Source organism: Macrobrachium nipponense, chromosome 41 (genome assembly GCF_015104395.2).
Source record: "Macrobrachium nipponense isolate FS-2020 chromosome 41, ASM1510439v2, whole genome shotgun sequence".
Lineage (NCBI taxonomy): Eukaryota > Metazoa > Arthropoda > Malacostraca > Decapoda > Palaemonidae > Macrobrachium > Macrobrachium nipponense.
The window spans coordinates 23,297,971-23,310,470 of NC_061102.1; the positions used below are offsets into that span (position 1 = coordinate 23,297,971).

The window sequence follows — 12,500 nt, forward strand, 5'->3', positions numbered from 1 at the left end:
CAGCATGTAATGATGACATATGTTAATTCCGAAATTAGGTTGACGGGCTCATTAATACCTTGCATGTGTGCGCGAGTGTTTGATGTCACACTTTTATGAAAATCGTGTTTGGTTGTCGCAATATTATGGATTTTTTTTCCTGTTTAGTTGGGTTTGTGCTGTATTTATTAATAGATGCTTGGTGTAGTATATACTACGTACATACTGGATCTGTACACACATATATATAAATGTATTGGTTTGTGAATAATCGTTATTAACATTGAGGTTTCATGAATGTTCTTATGGGGAAAATACTGACGCCAACATTTCTGTCGATAGATGTCCTCACCGAGAGAGAGAGAGAGAGAGAGGAGAGAGAGAGAGAGAGAGAGAGAGAGAGAGAGAGATTCTTATGGGGAAAATAATGACACCAACATTTCTGTTCGATAAATGTCCATACAGAGAGCGAGAGAGAGAGAGAGAGAGAGAGAGAGAGAGAGAGACTGGTGAATGATTTCGAGAAAGACTACAGGTTCTAGACTGCAATTTGCAACCGGGCAGAGGGCTCATTACCCAGTGAGCCGTGTGAAAGAACCTCCTTTTCCTCCCCGGGGTGTTCTCACGTCCATGGTTCTCGTGTTCCGTGCGTCTATCGTCATTTGTGCACGTAGCTTTTTGCACACCTGTTCAGCAGCGCCGTCATGACCTAGTAAACAAAGGCCCAGGAGGCAACAGGTGGGCGATGGGGTGACGTCACCTTCCCCCCCTGCGATGATGGTTTTAGCAGCGGAGGCGGCCGGCAGGTAGGTAGGTAGGCAGGCAGCCAGGTCGGTAGGTTGGGGGTACAGAATCGTCGGCGGTTGTATTATTATTAGTACTAGTTGTGGTTGTTTGTTGGCGTTGTGGCAACAGTTATACAGTAATAGTTGTAAGGGTAAGATGTGTTGTGGTGGTCTCAGCCAGTAGTAGTACGCTTAAGTCATGGCGCCTGTAGGCTTGTCCCATATGAATAGGTTTCATCTAATGAATAATAATATTAATAATAATAATAATAATAATAATAATAATAATAATAATAATAATAATAATAATAATAATAATAATAAATAATGAGATGAAGAAGAAGAAGAAGAATAGTAGTTTTAGAGTATGGTGATTCAGCAAGTCGAGCCAACGGGAGTATATGGGAGTGGAAATAAAGCCTAGATTATCATGTAATTCTGTTAAAATTGTAAAATATTGTACATTTTCTCTAATAAAAGATAAAAAAAGATTATCTAGTTAAATAGGCCACTCTCTTACTACATGAGCGCAGTGTTAGTTCAAGGTATTTAAACCCCCATCTAAATTAAGGTTAATCTCATTACCAATATTACTGCCTATTTTTATAAGTTTTCCACTCCTTTCAGCCTTCCGTTCTTCTTCGAGAAATAGAAAGTATTCCGGCTGTTCTTAGATTAATCGAAATTCTCTTATTTCTTCGGTGTTCCCCTAATTACAGTATCTTCCTGTGAATGATGACTGAATGGATCCAGTCGACAATTTCATTTCTTCCCAATTACTCTGTTTTCGTGTATTTTGAGAATATTCTTGCAGTGATGACCGTAGCTTTTACAACGCTAGTTGTGTGTGTGTGTGTATATATAATATATATATATATATATATATATATATATATTATATATATATATATATATATATATATAAAGGTTTTTTTGCCACGAAGGAAAAAATGAAAAAGCTATCTCGCTTTTTCATTTTTTCCTTCGTGGCAAAAAAACCTTTATTTATACATAGCATCACGTTTTATATACTTCGTGATCAAGTTATTCAATTATATAATATATATAATATATATATATATATATAATATATATATAATATATAAATAAAATAATAAATATAAATAAAATGTAATATGTATATATATATATATATAATGTATAAATACTATAATAATATATAGCTATATATATTATATATATATATATATATCCAATATATATAGTATATATATTATATATATATATATATAATACATAAAAGCATTTTTCTTTATCCATATGAAAAAATATTTCCTGTTTAATTGGATTTTTTTTATATATATATTCATCAGACTTCTCTTCTTTTCAAGACTGGCCTAGAATTGCCCATCCCGTCGCCCTTTACACTCAGGCTAGTTTCTGCGTCACAGATCTAATTTGATGCCAGAGGCTCGGAATGAACTGAGGCGAAAGGCCTTTAATGTTCTCTTGATAAATGAAGGACGCAGTTAAGTACGTTTTTCCAAAGGCCCTCTTTGTTTTGGTTCTTTTGGGACTCGAAAAATATCTTACAAATGACGGCCATGCTAGTCTTTTTATTTATTTATTTATCTTATTTACTTTTAGGCGCGCTTTGAGACGGGTTCAGTATCGTCAAAAAACATTTTAATTCGTCTATACGTAATATTAATACTATTATTCAGAAGATGAAGCCATTGACTTGAAATTCAAGCTTCCAAAGAATATGATGTTCATTTGGAAAAAGTAACAAAAGATAATAGAGATACCGAAAGAAGGGATCAGTTCAGCTGTTAGAAAAGAAAAGAAAAAAATGAATTATTAAAAAAATAGATAAAACTTATACCCAATTTTTATTTTCTTATACGTATAGTACATATCAGGCTCGTTTGGAGGGGATAATATTATGATTTCCGCAGAAACCCTTCATAATTCCCAAAAGGAAATGAATATGTCTTTTCCATTGCAATTCACAGAAATGCCTCAACCGTACACACTCGGCATAACTTTTAGAAAGCGTGCATTTGGTAGGTCTCTGATTCTGAATAAAGCAGCGGCAAACTCCGTCATAAGAAGTCCTATCTCGTTTGAGCCAGATTTTTGTCATAAGGAAAGATACGTCCCAAGATGCAGAGAGAGAGAGAGAGAGAGAGAGAGAGAGAGAGAGAGAGAGAGAGAGAGAGAGAGAGAGAGGTAATGAAAGCTGGGTTCAATTTTGATGGAGGCTTCTTACGTGAGGCGGAATGAAATAATTAGGAGGGAATAATTGAGCGTACGTGCGATGACATCCAGAGCCGTATGTGACGTCACGGTGTAGAAAACTGAAGGGCCTGGCGTTGCCCAGTGGTGCAGATTTCTCTCTCTCTCTTTCTCTCTAAAAAGGGGCATTTCACAGTACGTGGTGTTGAGAATATTCCTCGTGTGCTATGTCGATAACAAATCTCAGTTCTCACGTTCTCAAAATCTTGATATTGAAGCTGGTCTGAGTGTGAATAAGCGCCTTGAGAGAGAGAGAGAGAGAGAGAGAGAGAGAGAGAGAGAGAGAGAGAGAGAGAGAGAGAGTCATCGGCGCAAATGCGAATCTAACTTTAGTAATACCGTCCGTATGCAGGAGACAACCCACATCGTCAAAGGCTAGTCTAATCGGTTCAGCATTTCGAGGAGTTGGGGTGGGGGATGGGGTCCAGTGACGGTCAGTTGCACCGGTTCGCGTCGAGAGCGTCATCGTACAACCACAATTTGGGATAACAAAGAGCGTAGGATCGCTTGGACAGGTATCCAGTGCGCAAGCGGCATTAAAACCACACGATCGTTCCCCCCTCCTAACCCCTTCCCGAACGGCCTCACTCTCTCGCACTCACACACCTGCTGTACCGCTAACACGAGCCAACACTCGTCATACGCACGCACGCACGTACGCGCACACACGAACATCCTCAGAACTGGCAGACTCGGTGGCGACACTCGAGCTGTGCGGAGAGGGCTGGCTTATTTATTCTTCTTGTCTTCATCGAAGGAGGAAAGAAAGAAGTTGGGCTGATGCTACGATTGGGGTCTCCTCCTCCTCCCCCTCCTCTTCTTCTGGAGGGTGGGGGTTGGGGAAGAAGAGGGAATGGCCGTTTCTAGGACGCTAACGGACTTGGGCTCTAACGGCACAGACATGTTTAGTTAGACTAGTGTAATTGTTTTGTTACTACTGCTTTTATAGTTTTGTTTTATGAAATCGCACTTTCTTTTCCTTAGTCTTATTACTTATTGTTTTTCAGTTATCACTGTTGTAAATACACACGAATAAATATATCACCCTCTATACCGGCAGGAATTTGCGTTTGCACACAACAATACTTTCCTGTGATAAAGTACATGTAGATTATCACAAAGTTTATTTAGATCATAATTAATTTATACAATCCTTCATAAGAAGTTGTTGCGGGTGCTTAATCCTAAGATAAGTATTTACCTCTCTTGATTCTCCAGTAGATTGAGTAGTCCTATAATTTCAGTAATGTATAGACCTATACTTAGTAAACTATCATTAGATAAATCATGGTCACACACTACTCCCCCTTCAGCTGGATAGGCCTATAGTTTCAGTTAAAATGAATAAATACAGCAAATAATTCCTAATCGTGAGAGGAGTCGCCTTTTCCCTTTGTTTAGTAGAGTTGTAATTGCACTGATCCCTTGGAGGGATATTTGACGTGAACAGGTGAAATTTGGCGGGAAAAAGAAGTCCCTATTAATACGTATCTGTGTTCCTTGCATTTTATTATTGGTGGAATTTTTCGCGAACCCCCGCTGTTACGATCGGCAATCTAGTTGGTTTTATGCTGCTTGGTAACGGTTAGAAACTTAGTCTAGGCAAAAAGCTTCGTGACGGAGCACGGAGATGGAGACGGGCTCCGAAGAGCTCCCATTAAAAGGTGATTAACCAGAGGGGAATTACATTCGAATTTCACGCCATACAATTACCCCTAATAGGAATCGGGATTGCCTTAAATTGGGAAGATAATCGCATACATTAGATGGAGCCAAATGACCGAGTAGAGACTTGCGAAAAATGAGGCTAGAAAAAAGAAAATAAAAGAGCGCCGCTTCTGCTGCTGAGGTGGTATGGTACCTGCTGCGGTAAGAACGGCATAATAGCAGGAAATGCCTCATGTCCCGCCCAAGCCACCCATCTCTCTCTCTCTCTCTCTCTCTCTCTCTCTCTCTCTCTCTCTCTCTCTCATTTCCTGTGGTCATTAGCCATTACATACTAGTCACAAAGACTGTTTGGGTAATCAATCTACACCCCTACCTTCCACCTCGTCTTGTTCCTCGTCACCCATCTTCATTTCACTAGGTACTGATGGTGTTTTGGTAATGGTTAGGCTTTGCAGACTTCGGGTGTTATTGTTGATTTTTTGTGACGTTTTAAAGCCTAGATCGGGAAGATAAACTTTGAAAATTGTTTCCTTGTTCGTAATGCGACTAATTCTCACGATTGATTTACTTCGTTTCTGTGGTCCTTGTTCTTAATATAATCTTTTTGATACGAGTATTACGTTGGGTCTAACGAATTAAGCAAATTAAAATCACTGCTCCTCTGCTACGGGTACATCAGGACTCAGCTTGCTTGTATCAATTACCGCCAGATATAAAATAATTTATAAAAAAAAAACTTGTAAAAAAGTGAATTATTTTTTAGCGGTATATATATATATATATATATATATATATATATATATATATATAGTTATATTATATATATATATAGATAGATATATATATATATATATATAATATATATATATATATGTATATCATACATATATATATACACACGCAAAAATACTTTTTTTATTTTCCTTTTTCTTATTGAGCTTAACTTGATTTTTGTTAAGATGGTGACTTGTTCCTTGAACATTCGCTGTCAAAAGTTATGTAATTTATATAATCTTTCTGGTGGAATGGTAGAATTCTCTCTCTCTCTCTCTCTCTCTCTCTCTCTCTCTCTCTCTCTCTCTCTCTCTCTCTCTCTCTCTCTCTCTCTCTCTCTCTCAAGGACAGAGCCAGCGTTGATAAGTACTGGACATCAGTTTTTGGGTTGACAGGTGGAGCCATATATTTTGTCGCCTGTTCTGCTCCAAGAGTTACCTGGCTTTTAAGAGTTTATAACAGATATTATTAGCAGTATAATAACAGTCAGTTCCCAGTCTCGTAAAGACACAATACATCACATTACAAGAGTAATGACAGCAGTTCTTGACGGTGAGGATGTTGACAAATTGAGGTTAAATTCAGCTTATAGCATAGCCTCTCTCTCTCTCTCTCTCTCTCTCTCTCTCTCTCTCTCTCTCTCTCTCTCTTCTTCTTCTTCTTCTTCTTCCCCAATGTTCTGTGCCATGTTATTTCACTCTTAATCCCGTTTCATTTTCTTACCTTTCCTCGGGGGCACAAGGAGGAGAGAGGACCGAGATGTGAAACTGAACCTTAGGCCGATGCTTCGCAAGGGCGAGATTTGCGGTTTATCTTCCTCATTTTTGGCTTCTTTAAACGTTCGGCGATCTTGTTAAAGATAATTCGCTTCCTTCTGCGACAATGGGATTCTATTAATAATTAGAGTTCCAGTGAATACTTCTTTTTGGGGGCTTTAAAGGAAGTAGGAAAGAAGATTAAATTCATTTTGTAACGTCGTGGGTAAAGGGAGTTTGATAGAAGACCACTCTTTGCTTCAGTGTCATTTTGTTGACTTTCAGTGAATTTCATATGGTATTTGTGGTACTAGGTATTTGTGGTACTAAATGCTTAATGATAAGTGCTCGTAATAGTAAATGAGAATAGATACATTGTAAATATATTAGGAATGAAGTCAACTCATTGAATGGACGGAGGATAATTACATAGTCATGCAGTAATTTACGAATGGATTTGAAAAGGTGAAACGATGGGTCTAAAGGTCTAGACTCAGACTTTAGAGAATAGTCCGGCTCATTATTATTATTATTATTATTATTATTATTATTATTATTATTATTATTTTTTTTTATTTATTTATTTTTTTTTTTTTTTTGCTCTATCACAGTCCTCCAATTCGACTGGGTGGTATTTATAGTGTGGGGTTCCGGGTTGCATCCTGCCTCCTTAGGAGTCCATCACTTTCCTTACTATGTGTGCCGTTTCTAGGATCACACTCTTCTGCATGAGTCCTGGAGCTACTTCAGCCTCTAGTTTTTCTAGATTCCTTTTCAGGGATTTTGGGATCGTGCCTAGTGCTCCTATGATTATGGGTACGATTTCCACTGGCATATCCCATATCCTTCTTATTTCTATTTTCAGATCTTGATACTTATCCATTTTTTCCCTCTCTTTCTCTTCAACTCTGGTGTCCCATGGTATTGCGACATCAATGAGTGATACTTTCTTCTTGACTTTGTCAATCAACGTCACGTCTGGTCTGTTTGCACGTATCACCCTATCCGTTCTGATACCATAGTCCCAGAGGATCTTTGCCTGATCGTTTTCTATCATTCCTTCAGGTTGGTGCTCGTACCACTTATTACTGCAAGGTAGCTGATGTTTCTTGCACAGGCTCCAGTGGAGGGGCTTTTGCCACTGAATCATGCCTCTTTTTGTACTGGTTCTGTGCAAGTGCCGGGCATTCACTTGCTATGTGGTTTATGGTTTCATTTTTCGTATTGCACTTCCTACATATGGGAGAGATGTTATTTCCGTCTATCGTTCTTTGAACATATCTGGTTCTTAGGGCCTGATCTTGTGCCGCTGTTATCATCCCTTCAGTTTCCTTCTTTAGCTCTCCCCTCTGTAGCCATTGCCAATTGTCATCGCTGGCTAGTTCTTTAGTCTGTCTCATGTATTGTCCGTGCATTGGTTTGTTGTGCCAGTCTTCTGTTCTGTCTGTCTTTCTCCTGTCTCTGTATATTTCTGGGTCTTCGTCTACTTTTATTAGTCCTTCTTCCCATGCACTCTTTAGCCACTCGTCTTCACTGGTTTTCAGATATTGCCCCAGTGCTCTGTTTTCGATGTTGACGCAGTCCTCTATACTTAGTAGTCCTCTCCCTCCTTCCTTTCGTGTTATGTATAGTCTGTCCGTATTTGCTCTTGGGTGTAGTGCTTTGTGTATTGTCATATGTTTCCTGGTTTTCTGATCTATGCTGCGGAGTTCTGCCTTCGTCCATTCCACTATTCCTGCACTGTATTTGATTACTGGCACTGCCCATGTGTTTTTTATGGCTTTTTATCAATATTTCCGGCGTTGAGTTTTGACTTGAGTATCGCCTTGAGTCTCTGCTTATATTCTTTCCTGATCGTGTCCTTCATCTCTTGGTGTTTTATATCCCCTCCTTCCATTATTCCCAGGTATTTGTTTCCTGTCTCATCTATGTGTTTGATGTTGCTCCCATCTGGTAGCTTTATCCCTTCAGTTCTCGTTACTTTGCCTTTTTGTATGTTGACTAAGGCGCATTATTATTATTATTATTATTATTATTATTATTATTTTATTATTATTATTATTATTTTATTATTATTATATTATTCAAACTTCCAATGAATGTGGTGTTCATTAGAAAGAAGTAAAAGGAAGCACAGTGAAATACAGAAGAGATCCTACTCGATAGTAATAAAAGGGGAAAACTTGAATGAATAAATAGATAAATGTGTATTAAAATGCAAGAAGAATACTATTAAGTTAGTAATGCATTACATTTTCGCTTGCTTCAACCTCTGAAGTGAAGTCCTTGCAGATTTCTTTGTTCTCTGATTACTTACTTCCCTGTAGTACTAGTCTTTGAAATGGTCTCCCTTGTGTTAGGCCCTGGCCATATAATCCTCCCCATTTTACCAGGCGTTATTTTCCATTTACGTTTGTCAGATGATATATGTCATTTATTTTTTTCTGTAATGATTCTTATAATTTTTAAAGAACACCTAGTTGTCCTTCCCGATGGGGTACGTGTAAAAAATATGTATTTGCTGGAATACCACCCCTCCCCCCTTCTCTCTCTCTCTCTCTTTCGCTCTCTCTCTCTCTCACCAGCCCCCGCGCAAGACTTTAATCTACCATTAGGTCTTGATGAATAATTCACCCGAACCAGGTGTTTGTTCTCCATACATATCCAGCGTCCATCCTCTCCATGATCTGGTTTGGGGAAACATGACAGCTATCGCGACGGAGTTGCATAGTTTGTTTCCCGTTACATTTCTGTCTGTCCTTTTTTTTTCTGTCTCCCGTTTATTAAGGTATTTTGGAAGTATTTGTGTTTTTTCTTATTTGGTTGTGATTTTTTTTTACATGCGTTTGTTGTCGTCCTTGTTGGTGAATGGTGCAGTGAATTTAATAAAATTGGTGAAATTAGTTTACATTTAATGAGGTAAAATTAGTTTAAATTGTAATGAGATGCAAATGAAAGAATTAATGTTGTTAGTTAACTGCAACTGCCTTGTTAGTTAATTGCGTATTTGTTTACATGTTCATTTTTGTATGCGTCGTTATTGTAGAATGTAGAGGAATGCTGTAATAATAATAATAATAATAATAATAATATTAGATTTTTCTGCGCGCTTGTAGAGAGTGCTTAACCATACTGAAACTATTTCTGCCATATCATTTATTACTAACAATATATTTTCTAACCAGTCTTTTTTAGTCCTTTGCTCGCAGAACGATGAAGCGAAGATGTTGAACTGCTACGTCTGTAATAGTTGAGCTTTTTCTTCTTTGCAGTCGTCTATAGATGACAGAGGGACCTGTAAACTGGGAAGGTGTTCACCGAATCCTCCGAAAAGGGCAGCCATAAGTTCACTTTAGAACGCCTTTTGCATCAGTGCCAACATTCCGTGATTGATTGCTGTTGGCCTATTTCCCAGACTTTCTTGTAGATTTTTGTTTGTTTGTTTGTCTAAGGCAAGACCACTGAGTTGATTAACAGCTCTCCTAGGGCTGGCCCGAAGGATTAGATATTGTCACATTGCTAGGAACCAATTGGTTACTAAGCGACGGGACTTACAGCTTATTGTGGAATCCGAACCACATCGAGAAATGAATTTCTATCACCAGAAATAAATTCTTCTGATTCCTTGTTGGCAGAGCAGGGAATCGAACCCGGACGCTGAGTGAAAATGAAGTAAGATTGAATATTTGGAAATTCCCAAAATAGGTTTTGAACCATTTTAGAAAGCTATTGAACTCGCCGCTCTCCTTGTAAAACTCCTGAGGCGACAGATGTGTAGTTAGGGGGACAAGATGCATGCTGTGGACCTCTGAACTCTATAAACCAACAGATACAACATTAATCTGTAATGGGATCTCTTCAAGAGACCTGACAAGAAACGACCACGCAGTATCGTTTGGTAAGGAGTGGAGGGGGTGTGGCTGGTCCCCAAGGAAGTTCCTTCCCCCATTCCCCCCTCCCCATCCCCTCCTCCCGTGTTTAATAGTGTGGCCAGGGACAGCGGCATCGTTGTCTTTCAAATCGAATTCTGTCAACCTGGATCGTTTGTCGATAGCCTTTGGATCCCGTTTGTGTAATGGAGTTTATGCTCTCTCTCTCTCTCTCTCTCTCTCTCAGAGTTATCCTTGTTGATGAAATGCCGCAGCAGAGCTGACGATCATCTCCTTTCAAAATTGTCTTTCAGAAGTTCAGGGACAAAAAAACTTCCCGCCGAAGGTAAAGACGAGGGAAGGCTTTCCATAGTCCCATTATCCAAACGAGAACTGTTCTGTTTAACAAAAGCATTATATATGAACGGTCCTCTTCAGACAAGAAGGGAACTGAGCAGTGGCGTCGTATGACCCTCTATAATCTCGGGAGGATCAGACCACGGAATTGGGTTCGTTGCAAGTCGACTTATTCTGGATGTGTTTACGTATTGGACTATTTGGCTGGGTTCTGTATGGGCAAGATAGGATGGGCCTGATGAATAGGTGGTAGGTTACAGGGTGGATCTTTTTTTTTTTCGACACTGATACGTCCAGAAGGTTTCGTGGAACTTGTAGTTTTGTTTGTATTAAAAAAAATTTATTGTCTTTAATCACTATTTAATGGCCAGTTCGCTTAATCATTTACTATGATTTGGAAAGGTTTGGAGTGGGAAGGCTAACCAAATACTGGCCAAGACTGAGTACAGCCAAGGCAATGGTGGCTATCACATCCATGACACACACACACACACAGATAGGATGTTTGTGTCGGTGAGTGTACGTTTGTGCACGTGTGTGCGCAGAAAAATCCACAAGGAAAATGTCCACGGTAAAAATGAAATTATTCGATCTAACTTTTAATTTTTTTCAGTAACCTACAGAGATGACCTCGATGTGCTTTTGGCCCCCTAGCTGCCACCCTTATAATTACTTTCACTGTATCTCCTTGCATATTCTCTTTCTTCCATCTTAACATTCCACCCTCTCCTAACAGTTGATTTATTGTGCAACTGCGAGGTTTTCTTCTTGTTACGCCTTTCAAACCTTTTACTCTCAATTTCCGTTTCAGCCCTGAATGACCTCATAGGTCCCAGTGCTTGACCTTTGGCCCAAATACTGTATTCAAACTATATTCAGTCGATGTCCTTTTCGTAAGCCAGTCTAAACGAAAAAAAAAACGTTTTTGTGTTTTTTAACAACGGCGTCTTGAAGAAAGCTGGAGAAACGTCAGCGGTGTCTATTCCTGCGGAAAATAACGAGGCTTTATTCAGCTGCCAGGTGTCCCATTCCGGACAGGTGGACACCGGGAATAACAATGACGTCGAGAAAATACGGGGGATCCAGACCCCCTTCTGCGCCTGTTGAGGAAAAGAACAAATGAACAGACTTGAGAAGAATAGAGCGAACGTTCCCCCTGCCTTTTCCAGTGGAGTTAATTGTCCAACGTTGTCGAAATAAATGTCGCCACATATTTGGTACAGGTGACGATAAAAACGAAATCACGACCTAAATCGTTGTTTATGTCCCATGGCTTTATTTGTATACAAATTTATTTGTCGTTTTTTCGTTATGTTTAGGCTTACTGGTGCTGCTTTATTTTTTTTTATTTTTTCTGGACGTTTCAGACCATTTTATAGTAGGCCTTAGTGTCTATATAAAGATAGATACTGGGTGACTGGGAATGGATCCATCTGAGCGTGAAAAGATTTGGAAATGTATTCATGGCTTTTGTGGAGTATTACATCTTATTTTGCTCTCAAGTATCAAATGTCTCCGGGGCATATGAGTTAGTGCGTAGTACTTGCTTCTAAAATCGTCACCTTTATAAAGATCATGAATTAGTGCGTGCTGCTTGTCCATTCAAGTTGTCATCGTGATTAGGGTTCCTAGTCAGTGTCTACCGGAGCACCATCTTGATTAGAGTCCTTGATTAGTTTGAACAATTAGTTTTATATTACCTTTACTGCTGAAATATGTTGGAGTCTTCCTGGTGGCCAGATGAATGTAAGATATCGAAAGTTCAAGACATGCTAAAGGTTTTTCACTTATGCAGAGAGAGAGAGAGAGAGAGAGAGAGAGAGAGAGAGAGAGAGAGAGAGATTTATAAATCACAACTTCCCGACAGGGGATGACGCAGCAAAATTAATAGCTTTGTTCGAGTTACCATAGGCTTATTGAACATTCGGTGGGCGGATCGGACCTACGCCTAATGGCTGGTATACTCCCGCAATTATGGGCGAGAGATTTATATATCAGAAAGAAAACTCAACAAGGGCTTGAGATATACAGATCAATAAATGTAAAGCCTCTTA

The 12,500-nt window shown here is 39.0% G+C and overlaps 1 protein-coding gene across 1 annotated transcript in view; it reads left to right on the forward strand.

Moving 5' to 3' along the window:
- LOC135212802 (zinc finger protein 395-like) overlaps positions 1 to 12,500 on the forward strand; it is a gene marked incomplete in the record, with an annotated part of 149,368 nt that overhangs the window by 118,664 nt on the left and 18,204 nt on the right.